General features: G+C 40.6%; 2 long non-coding RNA genes across 2 annotated transcripts; both read left to right on the top strand.

Annotated features, from left to right (window-relative positions):
- Positions 1 to 1,406: 1,406 nt before the first annotated feature.
- LOC116412427 lies at positions 1,407 to 3,355 on the top strand. Its single transcript, XR_004223690.1, has 2 exons — positions 1,407 to 1,740; positions 3,270 to 3,355. It is a non-coding gene; the product is annotated as an uncharacterized LOC116412427 (long non-coding RNA).
- Positions 3,356 to 9,973: 6,618 nt separating this feature from the next.
- On the top strand, positions 9,974 to 12,976 carry LOC116412253. Its single transcript, XR_004223618.1, has 2 exons — positions 9,974 to 10,253; positions 12,893 to 12,976. It is a non-coding gene; the product is annotated as an uncharacterized LOC116412253 (long non-coding RNA).
- The last annotated feature ends 1,458 nt before the right edge of the window (positions 12,977 to 14,434 follow it).

Genomic DNA, 14,434 nt, shown 5'->3' with positions numbered 1-14,434 from the left:
TTACGATGCTTTTTGTGGTTTTCTTTATTTTTTTTTTTTTTGTAATACATGTGAACTTGTGGTCAATCAATTGAAACAACATTTTGAGATGCGTAGTGGTGCTATTTCTGAGCAGGCCACTAGATGGCAGTAATCACTAAATACATATATGACTATGCACCTGGCCTCTCTGTGAAGCTGGTGTAACTTGCTGATATGTGCAGGGGTTAAAAGGTCTGTTTGCTGTCACCATATCTGTATGCACCTGAGGAAGGTTGGTTAAGCTGAAACAGGTTGTGCTTAAAGTTTTGCAATTAGTCACTAGGGGAAGGTGTAAGTTGCTCTTTCTGCTCTCTGGGTTATCCTTTTTGCATTACTTGGAATTGATCTAACTAGGCCGGCGTTGCTACTTCTCCAGTCAGTTAGCCACTGTGCATCCATTTGCCTGCTTATTCTGTGCTGGGAGAATGGGAATATATTTTCTCCATCCCCACACAGCTGAGTAGAGTATTGCAAACCTTATACAGAAATGGGATCCCTTATCCGGACACCCGTTATCCAGAAAGCTCCGAATTAAGGAATTAATATACTATATTAATATAATTTGAAAAAAGTAAAGAGAACAAAATTTTTAACTCTGCATATTTCTTTAAATCTTTTTTACCTGTGGATAGATGGCACAGAATGCATGTCACCTGTTATTTACGTCCACTGACTGTGAGCCTATTTGCCTAGTTATTTATCTGTCTTTGTTGAGGGCTAATAAAAACTGCCAACTTAGTGTTTCCATACCTAATCAGCAGCTTATTTGCCTGTTTATGGGGCCCTCAGAAGGGCCTAGATAACTTACCGGAGTTACTGAATATCTGCTGGGCAATTTTCAAAATCCTATTGGACAAGGACTGGATCGCCACATTGATGTGGTCTTTGTCTAATATGTCTCCATAGGGACAGTATTTGGCCCAGCGCATGAGTGGGCAAATCAGGCAGAAATATGCTCATTTGGTGGCCTCACCAAGGAAGGTAACTCAACATGTGGCTAGCTTTACTGCAGTAAAGTGATGTATTCATGCCACAATTCTGTTAGGACTTCTTGAAAGCTGCGATAAAGTGTATTTCCTGCATGTGTTTTGGTTATTCCAAATCTCCCTTATCTGCCCATGGATCTAGGCTTGAGTTGGTAAAGTCCATGTTGCTTGAAGATTACCATCTATATGGTCTTGGAAAGAAGAAACTTAAGGTGGCCATACTCAGGCAGGTTTAAGCTGCCGAATCAAGTCCTTTAGACCGATTCAGCTTATCTGCTTGCGTATAGGGTTCCCCAACAGGCCTAACCGACCGATATCTGGGCCAAAAATGGCAAGGTGTCGGGCAGGTTTGATTTTCCCATTGGATTGGGGACCGCATGGTTTTATTGATGCGGCTCCTATACCATTCATTGTAATTTGATTATTTTGCCAAATATCACCCACCTTAGATGGGCATATTAGGAGAAAGATCTGCTTATTTGATGACCTCACCAAATGAGCAGATCTTAATGTATATGGGCTCCTTTAGTAGACTGTGCACTGAATGGTCCATAACTGGTTTTCAGTATGGAAGACATTTTGGCTGATTCTGATGAAGTAGAGGAAGAGGAAGAGAAACCAACCAAACAACAAAAGAAACGGGCCCGGCAGAAGAGCCAGGCTTGGCTTAAAGAAGGGGAGGAAGATGACCCAGTAAATTTCCTTGATCCCAAAGCTGCACAGCGTGTACTGGGTAAGTAATGAATACTGGTATGAAGGCCCTCAGCCCATTTGAGTGTAGGCTCCCTTTGTGGCATTTGGTTTAGCTGCCCTATAACAGGGTTACATAGATTTGCATCATGGCTATAAGACTCAATCTTATAACTTTAGATGGGAAAATAATGGTTTGATCTCAAATTTTGACAAAGTGGCACTCAGGCTGGGACATCTGCTTCTTGGTTAAAGTGCCACAGTTTGTGCCCCACTGCTATAATATGATCTATAGCTGTTTGATCATAGTGAAACAACTAAAGGCTCTATATTTATTAAGCTCTATAGATCTGCAGTAATAGAGCTGATGCAGAACATAAATAGAGCTTAATTAGTGTTATTTTTCAGGTTAATTGGATCATTCTTCAGCTTCAGTATTACTTAAAATAATGGACTACACCTACGCCATAAACCACATTCTATCACTTTTTAAGGATTGGAGGCTGGGCTGATGTGCAAGCAGTATATGGCACTGCTGGCTGTCAATGCACTGGGGGGCACTGCTGGCTACCAGTCCACTGGGGGGGGGCACTGGGTGCTACCAATGCACTAGGGGGGCACTGCTGGCTACCAATGCACGGGGGGGGGGGGCACTGCTTGCTAGCAATGTATTAGGGGCACTGTTGGCTACCACGGCACTAGGGTGGCACTGCTGGCTACCAATGTATTTCGGGGCACTGCTGGCTACCAATGTATTAGGGGGCATTGCTGGCTAATAATGTACTAGGGGGGCACTGCTGGCTACCAATGTATTATGGAACACTGCTGACTACCAATGTATTATGGGGCACTGCTGGCTACCAATGTATTTTGGGGCACTGCTGGCTACCTAGGCACTAGGGGGGCAATACTGGCTATCAATGTATTAGGGGGCACACTGCTGGCTACCAATGTCCTAGGGGGGCACTGCTGGCTAAATTTGCACGGGGGGTGGGCACTGCTGGCAAACAATGTCTCATGTCTGTGTGTCCTTTGTACTGATGGGAGGGGCCATTGGGGGAGTTTCTGAGGGGGCCCAGAAAATTTAGTGGTGAGGGGCCCCATGATTTCTGATGGCAGCCCTGCTGTCACATATGGAAACCTTTCATGGTTCCCTGCAAATTAGTGCAGTGTTTTGGCTGCAGCATTGTCCATGTCTTGCATCTTAGGGTCTTTGACCTCTCAAGCCTCTCATCAAAAACCAGACGAGCATATTTTGATGAAATAATCTCATTCCCTATAATGACATGATCAGACTCACACTCCCCTCAGCTGCCCATCTATTTTTATCTGGAACATGCTGCTTCTAGAGAGACCTTGGACAGCAAAGCAAATATAATGAAATGGCGGCTTCTATGTGTTTGTGCAAAAAAAACTGTGCCCTTCAAAGGTTTGTGTGGCATCTGTGGTGTACGACATATGCACATTGACACAATGGAATTCTGTGCTTTTTCTCTGTAACCATCAATCAAAGGAAACATGTTTACCAAAGAGTAAGAAATGAACTTATATGTAATATTTCAATACCACAAGCTCTCGACAAAAGGCCATGATTCCCAGATCTGGATGTAATGGAGAAGAAGGGCACGTAACCTCCTTTGCAACCACAGACTGGCACAGAAAAAAGATATTTTGTAGCAGTTACCGTAAAAGAGATGCTATAAGAATACAGCAATTCAGTAAGTACCCCTTTTTCTTAATTAAACATTATGAATGCTGAAGGTTTGCTCTCATTATGTTCCATGGTGTGTGCTGAGAAGCCAAATAATGTACCCGCTTGTGTTATACTCACAGGGATGCATTGGGACAGTGAACGCAATAAAAGGAACAAGTAATATTTTTTCCTACATTCCAAGTTTCTCTGTGTTTCTTTGGGTATGGTGCTTTAAGGTTAATGTGCTCCATTATTACATTATACGTTATTGGTAAAATACATTTTTACATTTTTTTTTTTTTTACACTTGGTTTGTACATGAGACATAAACGTGTGACATAATGAAGAATTCTCGCTTATTGAGAGCTTATAGCCAAAAAGTGAAATAATTCTAGAACCATAAAAAAATGATGACCAACTGCAAATTATTTCAGAATATCATTGTCGACATCATACTAAAATTAAATTTTAAGACAAATTAGCCCTTTAAAGTTAATATTAAAACATAAATCCCAAATCTTAAAGACAATTTTGACCTGAATAAATCTAAAACTCAATAAAGACAAATTGAGCCAATGAAACACTTTACTCACAGTCGCACCATTGGTTGAATTAGCACATGTTTGTACATGTGAGCAGTAACGCCACGTCAAGGCTTCAACCCTGTTACCGGCATTCACTCACCTTTCCCTCCGGGTGTAACGCCTCAGAGGAGAGCCAATGGGAATAATTTGCCATTGGCTCCCCTCAACAGAAAACATGTCAAACGTGACAACGACAACACAAGAGGCATCGACTGCACGTGTCTATAAGTTCCACCCTTTGCTCATTTAACTTTAACCTTAACTGATTTAACTAAATTTGCAGGCTAAGGTAAAAAAAAACCCTGTCTGAAGCGGCTGGTAATTTGCCTCGGACAGGGAAAAAAACCCTTGGCCTGGAAAAACTACAGAATTACAGAACTATAAACATAACTATCAGGGTATGGGTTATATAGACATGATGTGCAGGAAGGCAAAGCAGGCTGGGATCTTAGTATCTGCTCGCCTTCTTGTTACACCCTTAGCTCACATTCTCTCACACATTCTCTCTTAGAAAGAAATACTTACCTGGAACTTACCTCTCTTGATGTGCCAGATGAGTGACTGCCTCTCATAATTCCAGGCCTGATGTTACCCGGCAGTCTCATACTCTGGGAGATGGAATCCCAGGTGAAGGAGGAGCTGACGGTTGAAACAGGAGTTGCAGAGGATGATCCGGCCTTTGTGCAGCAGCTAGAGCTGGTCTTGAAGCCCACAGTAATGCCAACTGCCCGCTGATGTTCTTTCTGCTCAATTGAAATACCATGGTGTTATTATTGGCTGGCTTACACACATACCAATATACTCACTTCAGCCAGCTGGAACTTAAAAATGAAAAGCCCGGAACGATGTTTCTGTCCCTTGATGTAGCTTCATCTTCCTTGGCCCCGAGGAATGACAGGGGCGGCTCTCCATTATGTGGCTGGAATAATTTTGCTGGTGGCTGCATGAAAGGGAAAAAAGTATTATAGTCAATATGATACAAAATCCATTGTGAACAGTTGGCCATGTATTTTATAATATACAATAAAGCCTGCAATGGAAATATGCAAGTGCCATATTGCTTGTCTTTGCAGAGACATTTGTCTAATGTGTATAGGTTTTCTGTGGGCTGTCATGGCTGTGTGAGTATAGAGACTTGTGTGCTTAATGCTTAAATTCAAGTTTAACTCATTGCTTTCTGACCCACTTATTTCACTAGTCAGTGCTATTCACCCAGGGCTATAATCATTTTTAATTTTGTATTCCCCACCATTCCATGTACTTACTGTTTTGGGCTGAAAAGGTGGTTCTGCGCCTTTCTCTTCCAGCACCACCCAATCAATGGATTGATAGAATGGGTGGCGCCTGATGTTCCCTCGCAGTCCAAGGCGCCATTTCGGCTTCCTTTTAAGAAGCTAAAGGATCAAAGGACAATTGTTTTAATATCGCTAATGGATGAGAAATATATTTGTTGCAATACTTCTATAGCACTGTTGGGACCCACCTTGCCCAGAAGATTTTTTAGATCTTCATCCAGCCATTTAGGTATTTCGGGATCATGGTGTTTGGTGGCATGAATGAGCTCCTCATCGTCGCTGTGGTCAAAGGGCAGTTTGCCGGTGGCCATGTCGCAGATGGTGATGCCAAATGACCACCAGTCTACTGCTGCAGTGTAGGGGCTTCTATGTAGAATCTTAAAAAGAAATATAAATCTCTTACCAAGTTGCAAAATGCCACCTTTTAAGTATGTTTACTGGCTTAATATTGGCAACGGAGTTCAGTGGGTTTAGTTGGCCAATGAGTGTAGGGAGTAATTCATGAGATCAGTTGGTTCCCTAGCTTGGGTCAGAACAGTCATATTTTCCAGGACCCAATAAATTCTGTAAGGGTATAACTACAACTGCAAATATGGGTGATGCCTGGCACAATCCAGTTGGCACTGAAGCTCTGTATAAGCCTGAGATAGTAATACAGTGTTTATCATGTAATTAAGAAACTGTTGCAGATAAGTTGTTTCTCTCCAGTGGCCCACTTGTACCAATACCTACAGTATATTGCATCTTGGTATTTTAATGCTCTTTTCAACAAGGGGCAAGTGTTGTGCCAACATCTTCTTAGTACCTTCCGAGCCTCCCTTTTGCATGCACAGTACAGTAATATGTAGAGAAAATGTAACTACTGTATGCAGAAGCCACAAGGGGGGGGGGGGCTTGGTGAATATCGGTAAGATGGCAACCTGGCACATATAGAGTGTGATCCCTGTAATTATTTCCAAACAGGAGCACTGGTCCAGGGAAAAAGAGTTATTAAACTTTGGAGTGCCTATACCCCCCTCCAGTATATTACTCTATCCTTGTCCTTAAATAATTATTTGTCTAACAGTTAAAACTTTACGTCTTTGTAAGACATCAGCTGTATTGTATATTCTGTTCTGTTGTCCTGGGCACATTCTCCTATACTTCTTGCTTTTACTAGGTTTCGGCTGTAATTATACTCTATTTGCATATCTCACCTCCGGGGCCATGTATCCCACAGTTCCAGCCCTGCCAATCGTGGTGTCGCCGCGGAAGATATTCTGCTTGGCCAGGCCGAAATCGGAGATTTTTGCATGCCCTCGATGGTCCAACAGAATATTCAGGGGTTTAATGTCTCTGTAATATAACGATAAAAGGAATTAGATAAAAAAAAAAGACATGGGCTGCTGATTTGCAGCAATGTTACAGAGAGGAAAAATTGTATACTGACCGGTGGATAATCCCCTTGTTATGCAGGAACTGCAGGCCGCAGATCATCTCCGCCGAATGGAACCTTTTAAACAGGGAAATAATGGTTACCTCCATAAAGATTATCATGTAATATGAAATTTAAATATGATGCTCCCCAGTGTCAAAATGTACTTATTGTATTATTCCATCCTTTGTATAGGTACAATTTGTATAAATCTATTTCTTAGTGATATTGTACCTGTACCAATATAATACTTACCGTACTCTCTGTATATCTAGGCTGCCGTATTGATCCAGCTCATCCTCAAGGCTTCCCCCACTCAGGAATTCCATGACATAAAAGGCGTGCCGCTGGTTACACAGACAATTGCAAAGTGTCAAGAGAAGGAAGAAATGGCACAAGACTTACAACGTAGGGTGGTACTTATTTTTATGAATGACATAATGGTGCAAATAAATGTAAAGCCAAATAGAATGGAATCCTCATTTTTTCAGTAATAAATATCCTGAAAATGCTGCACACAAAGAATACAATATATATATATTTATATATTATATGAATATAAGGCATGTTGCATGTTGTTATTAATCTCAGCAGGCAGAATGCAGTGCTGGCTGTAAAAATCCTGCATAAACATGTATGGGGTGCACAAGGCAAGCAGACCTGAAATAATGTGTATAATGGCTTTAGGAAGGTATTTGTTTTATAAACTGTGCTGTATATTTTGTTTGCTTGTTATGTGGAGTCATGTCATTTGTAATGGCTATAATATATATAATATGTAGGGCATTATGTTAGGGGATCAGATGTATGACTATAGCAGTTGGTAGTACCTGTGTTTGAAAAGCGGCATAGCCTTGGCAAAGGAACCGGCAGTCTCTGGCGATGTTAAGTACTTGGGCCTCAGTAAGAAGGCTGCTGTAATCAGTCTCTTTGGTCTTCTTGATGGATTTTACAGCCACATGTTTCTTTCTGCCTCCTAATGTAGCCAGTATAACCTGTGAAAGGCACAAAGAGAGTGAATATATGTAACTGTGTTATTAGAGCACAAAGATGGAAATTAATCATATTTTTTATTTACACCTGATTGAAAATAATCCCTAGATAATTCATTTATTTCACTTTCTACCACATTTTGGATTTATAGACAACAAAAAAGAGCTGTATCTAATGGGAAGCTCACTTTGCCGAATCCTCCTTTTCCCAGCTCAGAATAGAAATTGTAGCTGGAGATGCTGAGTGGGTTTGGCCTTGAAGGTTGATCTTGGGATCTCCCGGCTCCGGCTCCGGCTCCTCCTAGTGGGGAAAAGAGAGTTTATTTACAGTTTATGGAATAATAATAGTTAATTCAGCTTTACTGGACACAGTTCCATTTTAGTTGAATTCTATCTGTTCCCATGTTTTGCTGCTCCCATGTACTGCATGGGCCCCTTAATCACGTGGGCCAATCATTTTTGCAATTTAGCCATTAAGTGATTTCTCTTTACCTTCATCACTCTCCTCCCTTCTCCGTTTCTCCCTGCAGCACTCATCGGGTGGCTGCTCCTCAGGACTCCTCTCTCTCTTCTTTAACTTTTCTTCTTCCTCTTCTTTACTCTCTCCTCTTCTCTTCTTCTCCCGTGAGTGTCTGGGGCTCCTGTCGCTAAAATCTGGACGACTCCTCTTCATTTTTTCTGTAAGATCTTGAAGAACTCCCTGCTACTTCTTCTTCTGTCACTGAAGTCTTCTGGCCAACTGTCACTTTCCAACGGTTGAGGTCTCTTGCCCTGTGGTCACATGGTCACATGGACACAGGCTATTAGATACCATTGCAGCACAGAGCCAGGGACATATCCCAACCTGGGCACAGGCTGTTAGATACCATTGCAGCCCAGAGACAAGTACATATCCCAACCTGGGCACAGGCTATAAGATGCCATTGCAGCTTAGAGTCCGGTCCCTATAAACCAGTGCTGTTTTTATTTACAGAGCACCCATGAGTGTAGCTAGTGACTCCCATACATTCCACATGCTGTTAGTTTATCAGCTTACTTATACTATATGTATATAGGTTTCAATCTGTTTGTCTAGTCTGTGATCCAAATCAGATTCTGTTTAATATATGAAAGTCTATTTGTGTTGCTTTATGTGTTCATGGGACACCATTTACTGTCATTTGTGTGTGAGGGAGCTGTATGAGCCCAACATGCAGGTTCTCTCTCTTCCCTACAGTGTAAGGTTCATATACAGTGAGAAAGGGATCCTCTCATAGCCCTAAGTTAATCAGGTTAATCAGCCCGGTGCCAGGGCACAACATTAAAGGAAGACGACCCTGCAACAGCTTTTTGTATGCAAATAAACCAAAGAGCATCTTCCATTTGAAATGTTCCGTTAACTTTCCTTGCCCAGGTCTGAGTTAACATTCCACCATTCTACAGGCACAGTTATGAGTAGCAGATTGCTGGGTTATATCTCTACATCGGATGCCCCCCACTTTATAGCAAGGGTTAATAATTATATCCAAGAAATGCATTTTCTTATTGCCCTATCTGATAACAAATGTGAAAGACGTATCACAATTTTGCAACTATGGTTTAATTATAAAGATTCCAATGCAGAGCAGGTATGGCATCTGTTATCCAGAATGAGCAGAACCTGGGGTTTTCTGGATAAGAATTTTTCTGCAATTAGGATCTCCTACAATTGCTTACTATAACAAATACACAAAATGCTGATATTGCTTGATATCCTTTATTGACATATTTATAGTACATTCTTTACCACATCTGATACAAACCGGTGTTCCTTGAAATGTAAGGACCAATGGTTGGGTGAGCAGGAAGACCGTCAGACACCTGGGCCTACAAGGAGTTTCCCAAGTAGCCTGCTGGGCCAGTCCAACCCTGATATTCAGTTACATCAAGAAAAGTCAGCACATTCCACAATCAAATAAAAACCTTAACTTAATTCCAAGGAGCATATAAGACAAGAAACAAGAAATCTAGAGATAGAGATACTAATTCCAAACACAGACACAAGCAATAAGCAACCAGTTGTCAATTATATTTGATCAGACTGGTCCAAGTATCTTTTAGAAATTGGGTATGTTAAACCAGTGCTTCATCATCACTGTGACAGATACCCCGTAGGTGGGGCTGAAATACGTTGGGTATCCTTCCTTTTGCCTTTTTTTGGTATGTTACATAAAACAAGCGTTTTTTCATATAATGGAGTGCTCTATTCCTTTTACTTTTTTCTTATTTGTTACTCGTTGTCACTGTGGCAATGCCAGAGGGTGCAGCCCCTGATGGCGGCCCTGTTTACTGTAACAGAGCCTAGTGAATGAGAGAGTTAATATCTGTGTTCTGCACTCACTGAATTCACTGCTTCTCGGCAGGCAAAAGAGAGCATGAGGATTTCTTATCTACTCTAAGGTAGAGCCTTGCCAGGGCACCTCACAGAGGAAGCAGCCTCCCACATTTATGTCATCAGTGCACACAGTTGTAAAGCGATCCTTCTGGGTACAGCAGCACACTAAAGCGTCTGTACGACTCCGACACTCGCACATCTCTCCCTTCTGCTAGACAAGAAAAAGTGAGTCCCAACTACTTCAACCTCATTTTGTTTTCTCTGTCATTCTAGGACTCCGATTGTTGCTTTCTTTTGTAAATTTAGGCTCTGAAATATAACATATCCTCCATATATGATGGATAGATAGATAGAAAGATAAATAGATAGATTTGTCAATAGTATAATGCCTAATTAAAACTTGCAGGTGATGTAGGTGCTTGTAAGTCTATGATAATACTGTAAAAAGGAGTGTTGGATTTTTATGTTCTTAAAATATAATTCTGGTGTAAGATTCTTTGAGATTTTAAATCATTCCAACACAAATCATTATTCATCTTTTATACATTGACATATGTTATGTATTGAGCGAAAAATCATGATATATCACTGTGTTATTGCAACATACGTGATCATTCTGTAATAAATTTGATATTGATATTGATGTAATTGAGCATTAAGAGACAAAGGCTCGTATATCTAATACATATTAATGATATAATACATTGTGCCCTGTTTCAGAGTAAGAAAGTGCTCTATGGTTTGTAAGCTGTAGGACGAGGCACTGCAGGCGCCAGTTAGTTCTGTGACCTTAGTGGCTCCTCTCAGAAACCTAAAGGCAGAGATCCAGTAAAGGGGGATTTGTTGGTAATGGTGAAATGATGTCTCATATAGATCTTGTACATGAATGATTTTAAAGTTACTAGGAAGTGTAATTGCAACTGAAAGCAGTAAATTCTCTGCTCTGCTGAATCTCATTGCAAAAAATAAGGGATAGAGGAACAACTCACAAATTACGTTATTTTTAAAGGAGAATTAAATCCACAACTAAAATGGGAAGTTTGAGAACAAACTTAATGTTGGTTTGAAAACATGTGAAGTCACTGAGTGAAATCTGATTGGCTGTTGGTGTCTCCACCTACTTTTTCTAAACTTTAACCTTAGTCCCCTAGTCACCAACAGCGAAAAGTTTGGGGACCCTAACATAAATAGTGTGAGAAAAGCAGCATTTTAAATCGAAGAACAGTATGTTGGGGTTTTTTCAACCCAACATAATAATGAAAGGACATAGCAGAATGTTGCAATAATGTTAAAGAGAGTTGAAATAAAGCAAACAATAAATAAACTCTAACGATCGCTTCTTTGTGTCTCCATTCATTTCGTTCAGCGCAGATTTAGACAAAGGATAAAAGCAGTTAAGAAACAGTTGATTCCATTTGTTATTGTAATTCATAATCAAATTAATAAGTAGCGATTGGTATCCTAGGATTATGGCGTCGTAGCAACAAGTAAGTTTAAACAAGGCTCTGTATACTCAAATAATGCATCACTAATTCAATATGAGGGAAATATAAAGATAAAGGAGATAAAGGAAAACATGGAAGGAAGTACAAATATCAACATGGCCAGGACATTGACGGGGGGCCTGCTATGTGTCCTTACACGAATGTTTTAGAGCAAGTCCTCTGCAAGGGTTTCATGCAGGCATTTAGTACCCTTCAATATTAAGACTTCTATCTAATGTTCAGGTTCTGGGACCATTTATTTGCTTTACTCAGTAGTCCTAAAAGTAAAAGCTGGGAACTTTGGTTATTGTGTATTTACTGAGGTTGATCTCTGTACATAATAGTGATGCTTTGTTGGTGGAAAACAAACAGTTTGAGGAAATGCTTGCTCAGCTCTGATTGGTTCAATCTCGGCACCTAACTGGATAAACTATTTCTGATGCCGCTGTTTTCAGTAGGGAAAGCCTAAGTTTAGAATTGTTTTTATCTGCCTATCTTGTTATTAAGAAAGTTCTGAATAATGGAAAAGGCCATCACCGATAGAGTCCATTTTAAACATGTAATTACATTTTTTTAAATTATTTTCTCTTTCGTTTGTAATTATAGTACCTTGTACTTAATGGTAACTAAGCTGCATTAATCCATATTGGTGGCAAAACAATCCAATAGGTTTTTCATGTTTAAAAGGTTTTTAGAAGACTAGGGTATTGTAAGCCGAATTATAGAAAGATCCCTTATTTTGAAAACTCTTTATATTCAGCTGCTCATCTATATCAAGATGGCCGAAATCTTGAAGCAAAAATGTGTGAAACCCTCCAGTGGCAAGTAAGCAGAGTACTTCCTGGTAACTTAAATGGGACGTTCACTTTGTACTGGTATGGGACCTGTTATCCAGAATGGGTTTTCCGGATAAGGGATCTTTCTGTAATTTGGATCTCCATAACTTAAGTCTAATAAAAATCATTTAACTATTGAATAAACCCAATAGGATTGTTTTGCCTGCAATAAGGATTAATTATATCTTAATTTGGATCAAGTACCAGGTACCAGATACATTTTTAAAATTAGAATTATTTGCTTGTATTGGAGTCTACGGGAGATGGCCTTTCAGTAATTTGGAACTTTCCAGATAATGGGTTTCCGGATAAGGGGTGCCATACCTGTATTAACTTTTGTTATGTTATAGAAGGACCCTTTCTAAGCAACTTTTTAACCGGTCTTTTTTAATTGCTGACAAACCAATTGATTTTTACACTTAATTCCTATTGGGCATTTTACAGTGTTACTGGTCCCTAATTGCCTGTCGAAATGGATGGTGCCAATAAGCGCATATTAGCGTTGTCTTCAAGCTTTAATGCAAAACATTCGCTCTGATTTCAGATCTGGACAATGTTACCTGGATTTTGCACCTTCAAGGGAATTGCACGCACCCTGGGAATGGCAATCAATGATCGTCCAGACCTGAGAAGCTAACGGGGCAGATTCGCTCATCCCTACTCGTGGGAATTGGGAGAGAGATAGAACTGGAAGTATTAGTACAGGGGATAGCCACTAGAGGAAAGGAAGTATTAGTACAGGGGATAGCCACTAGAGGAAAGGAAGTATTAGTGCAGAGGATAGCCACTAGAGGAAAGGAAGTATTAGTACAGAGGATAGCCACTAGAGGAAAGGAAGTATTAGTACAGAGGATAGCCACTAGAGGAAAGGAAGTATTAGTACAGAGGATAGCCACTAGAGGAAAGGAAGTATTAGTACAGAGGATAGCCACTAGAGGAAAGGAAGTATTAGTGCAGAGGATAGCCACTAGAGGAATGGAAGTATTAGTACAGGGGATAGCCACTAGAGGAAAGGAAGTATTAGTACAGAGGATAGCCACTAGAGGAATGGAAGTATTAGTACAGGGGATAGCCACTAGAGGAATGGAAGTATTAGTACAGGGGATAGCCACTAGAGGAAAGGAAGTATTAGTACAGAGGATAGCCACTAGAGGAAAGGAAGTATTAGTACAGAGGATAGCCACTAGAGGAATGGAAGTATTAGTACAGGGGATAGCCACTAGAGGAATGGAAGTATTAGTACAGGGGATAGCCACTAGAGGAAAGGAAGTATTAGTACAGAGGATAGCCACTAGAGGAAAGGAAGTATTAGTACAGAGGATAGCCACTAGAGGAATGGAAGTATTAGTACAGGGGATAGCCACGAGAGGAATGGAAGTATTAGTACAGAGGATAGCCAGTAGAGGAAAGGAAGTATTAGTACAGTGGATAGCCAGTAGAGGAAAGGAAGTATTAGTACAGGGGATAGCCACTAGAGGAAAGGAAGTATTAGTACAGGGGATAGCCACTAGAGGAAAGGAAGTATTAGTACAGTGGATAGCCACTAGAGGAAAGGAAGTATTAGTACAGAGGATAGCCACTAGAGGAAAGGAAGTATTAGTACAGGGGATAGCCACTAGAGGAAAGGAAGTATTAGTACAGGGGATAGCCACTAGAGGAAAGGAAGTATTAGTACAGAGGATAGCCACTAGAGGAAAGGAAGTATTAGTACAGAGGATAGCCACTAGAGGAAAGGAAGTATTAGTACAGAGGATAGCCACTAGAGGAAAGGAAGTATTAGTACAGGGGATAGCCACTAGAGGAAAGGAAGTATTAGTACAGAGGATAGCCACTAGAGGAAAGGAAGTATTAGTACAGAGGATAGCCACTAGAGGAAAGGAAGTATTAGTACAGAGGATAGCCACTAGAGGAAAGGAAGTATTAGTACAGAGGATAGCCACTAGAGGAAAGGAAGTATTAGTACAGAGGATAGCCACTAGAGGAAAGGAAGTATTAGTACAGAGGATAGCCAGTAGAGGAAAGGAAGTATTAGTACAGTGGATAGCCAGTAGAGGAAAGGAAGTATTAGTACAGGGGATAGCCACTA

Source organism: Xenopus tropicalis, chromosome 7 (assembly GCF_000004195.4).
Source record: "Xenopus tropicalis strain Nigerian chromosome 7, UCB_Xtro_10.0, whole genome shotgun sequence".
NCBI classification, from domain to species: domain Eukaryota; kingdom Metazoa; phylum Chordata; class Amphibia; order Anura; family Pipidae; genus Xenopus; species Xenopus tropicalis.
The sequence above is the reverse complement of the archived record's forward strand: the minus strand, read 5'-3'. Positions and strand labels throughout refer to the sequence as shown.